The sequence below is a fragment of the Caloenas nicobarica genome, chromosome 1, assembly GCF_036013445.1.
Source record: "Caloenas nicobarica isolate bCalNic1 chromosome 1, bCalNic1.hap1, whole genome shotgun sequence".
NCBI lineage: Eukaryota > Metazoa > Chordata > Aves > Columbiformes > Columbidae > Caloenas > Caloenas nicobarica.
In genome coordinates, this window is record NC_088245.1 from 186,388,434 (window position 1) to 186,394,433 (window position 6,000).

Genomic DNA, 6,000 nt, shown 5'->3' on the forward strand with positions numbered 1-6,000 from the left:
TTACTTGTGAAAACAGAATTACCAGTGCTGAGGATAAAGCAATACAGCAGCTCCTATTTAAATATGAAACAGCATTTACGCTGCCTAGCTCCAATTTGCAAATAAGGCAAAGACTGAAGAAAATGGCACAATGCTTTACATCTTTAAAGAACCGCCGTAGCTCAAGTGTCTTAAGCTTTGCTCTGTAGTACCCGCTGTGTGCACAACTGTTACATTTCTTGGAGTCTGTCACATTGAAAATTGCCTAAATTTTTCCAAAGCTCCCTTTTAAAATGCATTTGGTACCCTGAGATAGTAGCCAAGTGAGCAATGTTATCACAGGTAAAACAGGTTAAAAAATATTTTAACGGCCCACCAGTGTGTCTCATCAATTTTAAAAAAGGGAAGCTAAAAGAAAAGTGAAAATCTGTGCTTTTAAATCTGGCTTCAGATTTGGGGTTATGTTAATTGTTGTGTTCACCCTTTGTTTTTTCACCCTGAGGGCCTGATTTGGTTTCAAAAGATGCTCACCTGGTACAGCCCCACCTCCCCTTGACTCATGCCAACCAAGCAAACTGTTTCAGAATGGGAACCCACGTGAAGATTGCCAAAAATCAAAGTTTTCTGTAGCCCTACGAATGAGTGAAGCTGGTCCTGGCTGTGAATGGAACCACCAGCACCTTCCCGGTGCAGTTGGCATTGCTGGAGGTTCTTCATACGCTGTTCAAACTTGATATAGTAGGGGTGAAAGTGAAAAATAGCTGATATACCTTCTGATCTTGTAGTCAGTCATATTTCAGAGCAACTGAGCAGAAGGTTTACAGAGGCTGATAGCTGAGGATAACTGAAGCTTCCTTGAAGGAGGTCATTAAGGAGTCACTCCGCCTCATTTTATCCACCTGAAATTTAGGTCTCTACTCACCTCTACACATCTTCTCTGTTATTAGTATAGAGCATCCTGAAGAAAAGGTGAGCTTTGTATTCTAGGAAGAATCCACTGGAGCTGGGGCCTTCTCCCATGCAAAATAAGATCAGCCCAGACATTGTGTGTGCCTACATATGTAATTTGTAGATGGCTGTCTTCAATATGGCTATAGTGCCTTCAAGATTTGGAGGCAATCCTGTATTTGAATTTAGCCTCCAGGCTAGACAGGGTAGGTCAGCTTCTTAAGATCTCTTTAGCTTTCCATTAAGTATTGTTTCTCTCTCTCTTTCCTCTCTCTCCTCATTTTATAAATATATAATAAACTTATTTTTTACCCTGTTCTGTTGGGAGAACTCCTCTCTACCTTACAGGTTATATTCTGCAGTGTTACCATATAGTTTTCTCTTACAGCCCACTAAAACAATCCCTGAAATTTTGCCCTATTACTCCCTCCCCCCAAATTACTGTTCTGTGTTTGAAAGGGCAAAATTTGTTTGTAATAATTTTGCACTCCACTCTCTGATGTCTGAAACATTCCCGTCAGCCTGCAAGGAAGCACTGAGGAATGGGGTGAAACTATCTGCATTAGCTGCAAGCGGGGAAGGTAGGTAAGTTGATCTGGGCCTCTCCCCTTCCTTTCCAGATGTACTCTTGTGACTGATTTTAAAGGACTTTTAGCCCCTTAATTTCCAGTTATTGTTTCTCAGCTGTTAACTGCCCCCTGCCCCTTTGGCTGCGATGCCGAGGCTTATTGTGCGAGGCACATTCAGGCTTTCAGTGTGAATTAAAACAGCAACCAACAGCCAGAGGGTCGTAACTGTTTAAGCTGTTAAGGCTCAACTGAAAGAGTATATCCAAGTGTACTTCAACTCTCTGTCCCTCGGCCTTCAACCTATAAACTGTGAATTATGTCTCCCTGCCTCATCACAGTAAGTTGTGACAGTTACTAGCTCGCTGGATTACAGTTTAAATAAAAATACATTTAAAACTGAATCCGGTGAACTCGACCTGAACTTCTTTGAATTCCCACGTGCCTACCGCAAGCAGGAACACCTCCTTGGAGACCAGAGCTACACAGAGACACTGATTTGTTCCGATTTCAGGAAAAGCAATGTGGGATTACCACTTAGTTCGTAACATGGTGTGAGGCAGACAACCTGCTGCAGAGTAACTGCGCCCTGACCCAGGCTCCCAAATATTGATGGAGGGAAGTTTTTCTCTAGATCCAGGTCATGAGTTGTTGGTTTAGGCTGGGCTCTGTGGAATGGAAGCTTTATGGAGGGCTTCATGTTGCCATTCTTTCACACAAACCGAAGTTCCTATGCTTTCTGTGCTGCTTTGGTATGATTTTGGCCTTAGTAAGTACAAATTGTAACTTCTGTCCTTCCTGTAGTCTGGTTATACCGTAAGACTAGCAAAAGAAAAACAAACCAAAAAACAAACCAAAACATGTTTGTGGGGTTTTAGTAGGATCATTGCTCGCGGGATTACTTATTGAATGACAAGTTATTTGGGCAACCTGCAAGATCTATGAAGACAAGGAGAGATTCCCCATGCACACTCCTCCCAGGCAGGACAGGATTTTGACCTTTGCAAGTGCTCCACACCCAGCGCAGGCATCAGCACGTGCTCTGCTCCAGCTCTGAGTAGAGAGAGCAGGGGCAGAACTGGAATGAGATTGAAATAAGGAAATAAGTTTGAATGTGGTGGGGAAATCCAGAAGAGAGAGAGACGTGATCATCCCACTCTGCTCAGCATTTGTCAGGATGCACCTGGAGAACTCTGTCCGCACAATTCAAGAAAGATGTGGACAGACTGGAGAGGCTCCCAACAAGGGCCACAAAGATGATTGAAAGGCTTTGAAAGATTGAAAGAACCCGACCTATTAAGAAAGACTGAAGGAGTTAGGTCTTTTCTTCCCGGAGAACAGAAGGCTCAGAGGAGGACCTCATCACAGTGTTCCAGTGGTTAAATGGCAGCTACAAAGAGAAATGAGTCTCTCTCTTCATGAGGAGTCACATGGAGAAGACAAGGGGGCAACAGGTATCAGTTGCACCAGGAGAGGTTTTATCTTGACATACGAAAGAAATTTTTTACAGTAGGAACCTTCATTAACTGGAAAAAGTTCTCCAGGGATGTGGCAGAGCTTCAAGATGTGATTGGACAGGGTGCTAGACAATCTTGTCTAGGCTTCCTTTCCCACAAAGGTTGGACTAGATGATCTTTTGAGGTTCCTTCCAAGCTGGGCTGTTCTATAATTCTATGAAATCCATAATGGATGTGCTGCCACAAAACTGCAGCGAGTGTACTATGTCCTTTTTTCCTAGCCAGTTGGTTAGAGTGCAGTTTTGGCAGAGGGGAGACCTTCAGGGAGGATTTTCTGCTGTGTTTTTTATTTCCAAGGCAAGTTGTCCCTGTGTGCATGTGTCAGGCTTGAAGAGATTGACATTTGCCTTCCAGGGCTGCTGCTTAGTAACCAGCAGCATGGGCCAAATGATCTCCTACAGGGATCAGACTATTTTTCTTGAAGAATTGAAACAAGAAATAAAGGAGCAGAGGTAGGAAGTGCAGAGAGGACAGCTTGGACATCACAGAGGAGCAAAGAGGACCATGGTTCAGCACTTTTCCATCCTCTCATTTTGTCTGAGAGTTGTGCAGTAAATGTTCTTTACTTGTGCCAGTGGTATGTGAAAACCACTACGTAGCAGGCAACTACTAAAAAGCAGTAACTCATTTGAATGGACATGCTACTCCATGGCAAGAAGAAAACATTACTGGACCTTTTTAAGAGAAAACCACCACAGAAATGAATTTGTCAGCAGCACTTACAAGGATCAGAGAGACTCTGGGTCCAGAGTTTTCCAGAGCCTTTTTCAGCAGTTCTTTATAGAAGACTGTTTATATTTACAGTGTACAAAAAAAGGCCTACTTGGCTTTGAAGACCACTGAGAGATGAGGTATCTGTCCCGGAGGACTTGCAGAATAACTACCAACAGTGACATTCTCAGATGTCCTCAGACTTGTGTCCATGTGTTCTGCTCTATGTGTGAGTATTTTCAACTATGCCAAAGTGTAACCACACAAATCCTGTTGGGCAGAATGGGAGTTGTGTAGCTAAATTCTGCCCTGGGGTTTGGAAGCCTTGAATTTAAAAGAACAGTGAGTACTAACATGCTAATGTTTATAGGCTGGCAGAGCCTAAGCCGTTATGCTCACATGAGTGAAGGGAAGGGCTTGGGGAGGAACAGGTAGGTCCAGTAGGTCAACACCTGGTTGCACACCTGGTATCAACAGGAATCGGGCATTTACAACCATGGGACCCACTCTGAGGATTGAGGTCTGCTAGGGAGAGGTGGGATCCACCTGGCAAAGTGAAGCAAAAGTATCTTTGCCAATAGGCTGACTGACACCTCCCTAGGAAGGACAAAGGAGGGAGATGGTGATGATGACTCAGTTAAGTTAGGTAGCTGTGTACAAGGTCAAAATAAAAGGCTACAGCATGTTGAATGAAAGAAAGACTTCATAAATGCTAAAGCAGGGCAAAGGGACACTTGCCTCAAGTATAACAGTCAGTCTGGGAAACAGGCAGGAGAAATGGAGCTCTGCATGCAGCCACAACACTACAACACCGTGGGAATAACAGACATACTGGGGCAGTTTGCTCAAGTGGAGAGTTGTGATGGACTGACACAGGCTCAGGAAAGAAGAAGGGAAGATGAAGAGAGGGGCTATTGTCTACCTGAAGGAGCAGTTTTGATGTACGGAGCTCCTCTACAGGGCCAACAACAGCCTGATTGAGGGCTTGTGGAATGGCACCAGAAGAGAAGACAGTGAGAGTGACATCATGGTGCAATTGTGTCGCAGACCAGGGTGAGGAAGTGTATGAAATCTTTGAACAGTTTGAGGAAGTCTCTGAACCAGAGGCCCTGGTTCTGACAGGGAATTTTAGCCTACCTAACATCTGCTGGAAGGGCAACTCAGCTGGTCACAAGCAGTCAAGAAGATTTCTGTATGGTGTCAGAGATAATTCCTTTGCTCAGGCAGCTGGACACACCAACCAGGAGTGATGCTTAGCTGGATATGTTATTCTCTAACAAGGAAGAACTGTTTGGGGATGTGATAATGGCAGCCTTAGCTATAATGGCCATGAAACAATGGAGTTTAAGATCCTGATGGGAACGAGGAAGGAGAGCAGCAGAATGCAGACCCTGGACTTCAGGTGAGCAGGATTCAGCTTAGTCAAGGAACTGGTAGATGGGATCCCATGGTGGCTGCTCTGGAGGGGAAACGACCTCATAAAAGCTGGCATGTCTGTAAAGACACCATCCTCCAAGCACAAGAACAGGTTATCCCAAAATTCATGAAAACAAGCAGACCAGGAGACCAGCTTGGTAAAGCAGAGGACTCACAGTAGAGGTCCATTGCAAAATGGCAGCATACAGGAGGTGGAAGCACAGCCAGGAATTTAGAGACATTTCCCAGGCGTGAAGGGATGGTATCAGGAAACCTGAAGCACAACTGGAGCTGAGGTTTGCAAGGGACACGAAGGACAACATGAAGGGCTTCTACATTAGTCATAATAGGCTGAAAAAGAAATATATAGGGCAGGAGACATATTGACAGTGGGCGCCTACAGGGCTGAGGTGCTCAACGCTTCCTTTTCCTTCAGTCTTTGCCAAAAAGGTGTCCTAGACCTCTGTGTGCATTAAAAGGGTTCAAGGAGAATGACCAGCAGTGAAGGACTGAGTCAGGGACTACCTGAGTGAATTCAACCTGTACAAGTCCATGGGACTGACAGGCTGTATCCAAGGCTGATGAGGGTTCAGGCCGACACCCTTGCTAGGTTGCTGTCTATCATTTTTGAAAGATTGTGGAGACTGAGAGAGGTCTCTGATGACTAGAGAAAGGTGAACGTTACACCCATCTGCAAAAAAAAGCCAAAAGAGTGATCTAGGGAACTAAAGGACAGTTGGCCTCACTACAGTCCCTGAGAAAAGCATGGAACAAGTCCTTTTGGAACACATTTTCAGGCAGATGAAGGAAAAGGTAGATCGCACCTGACCTACTTGATAGGTTTCTATGATAAAATGAATGGA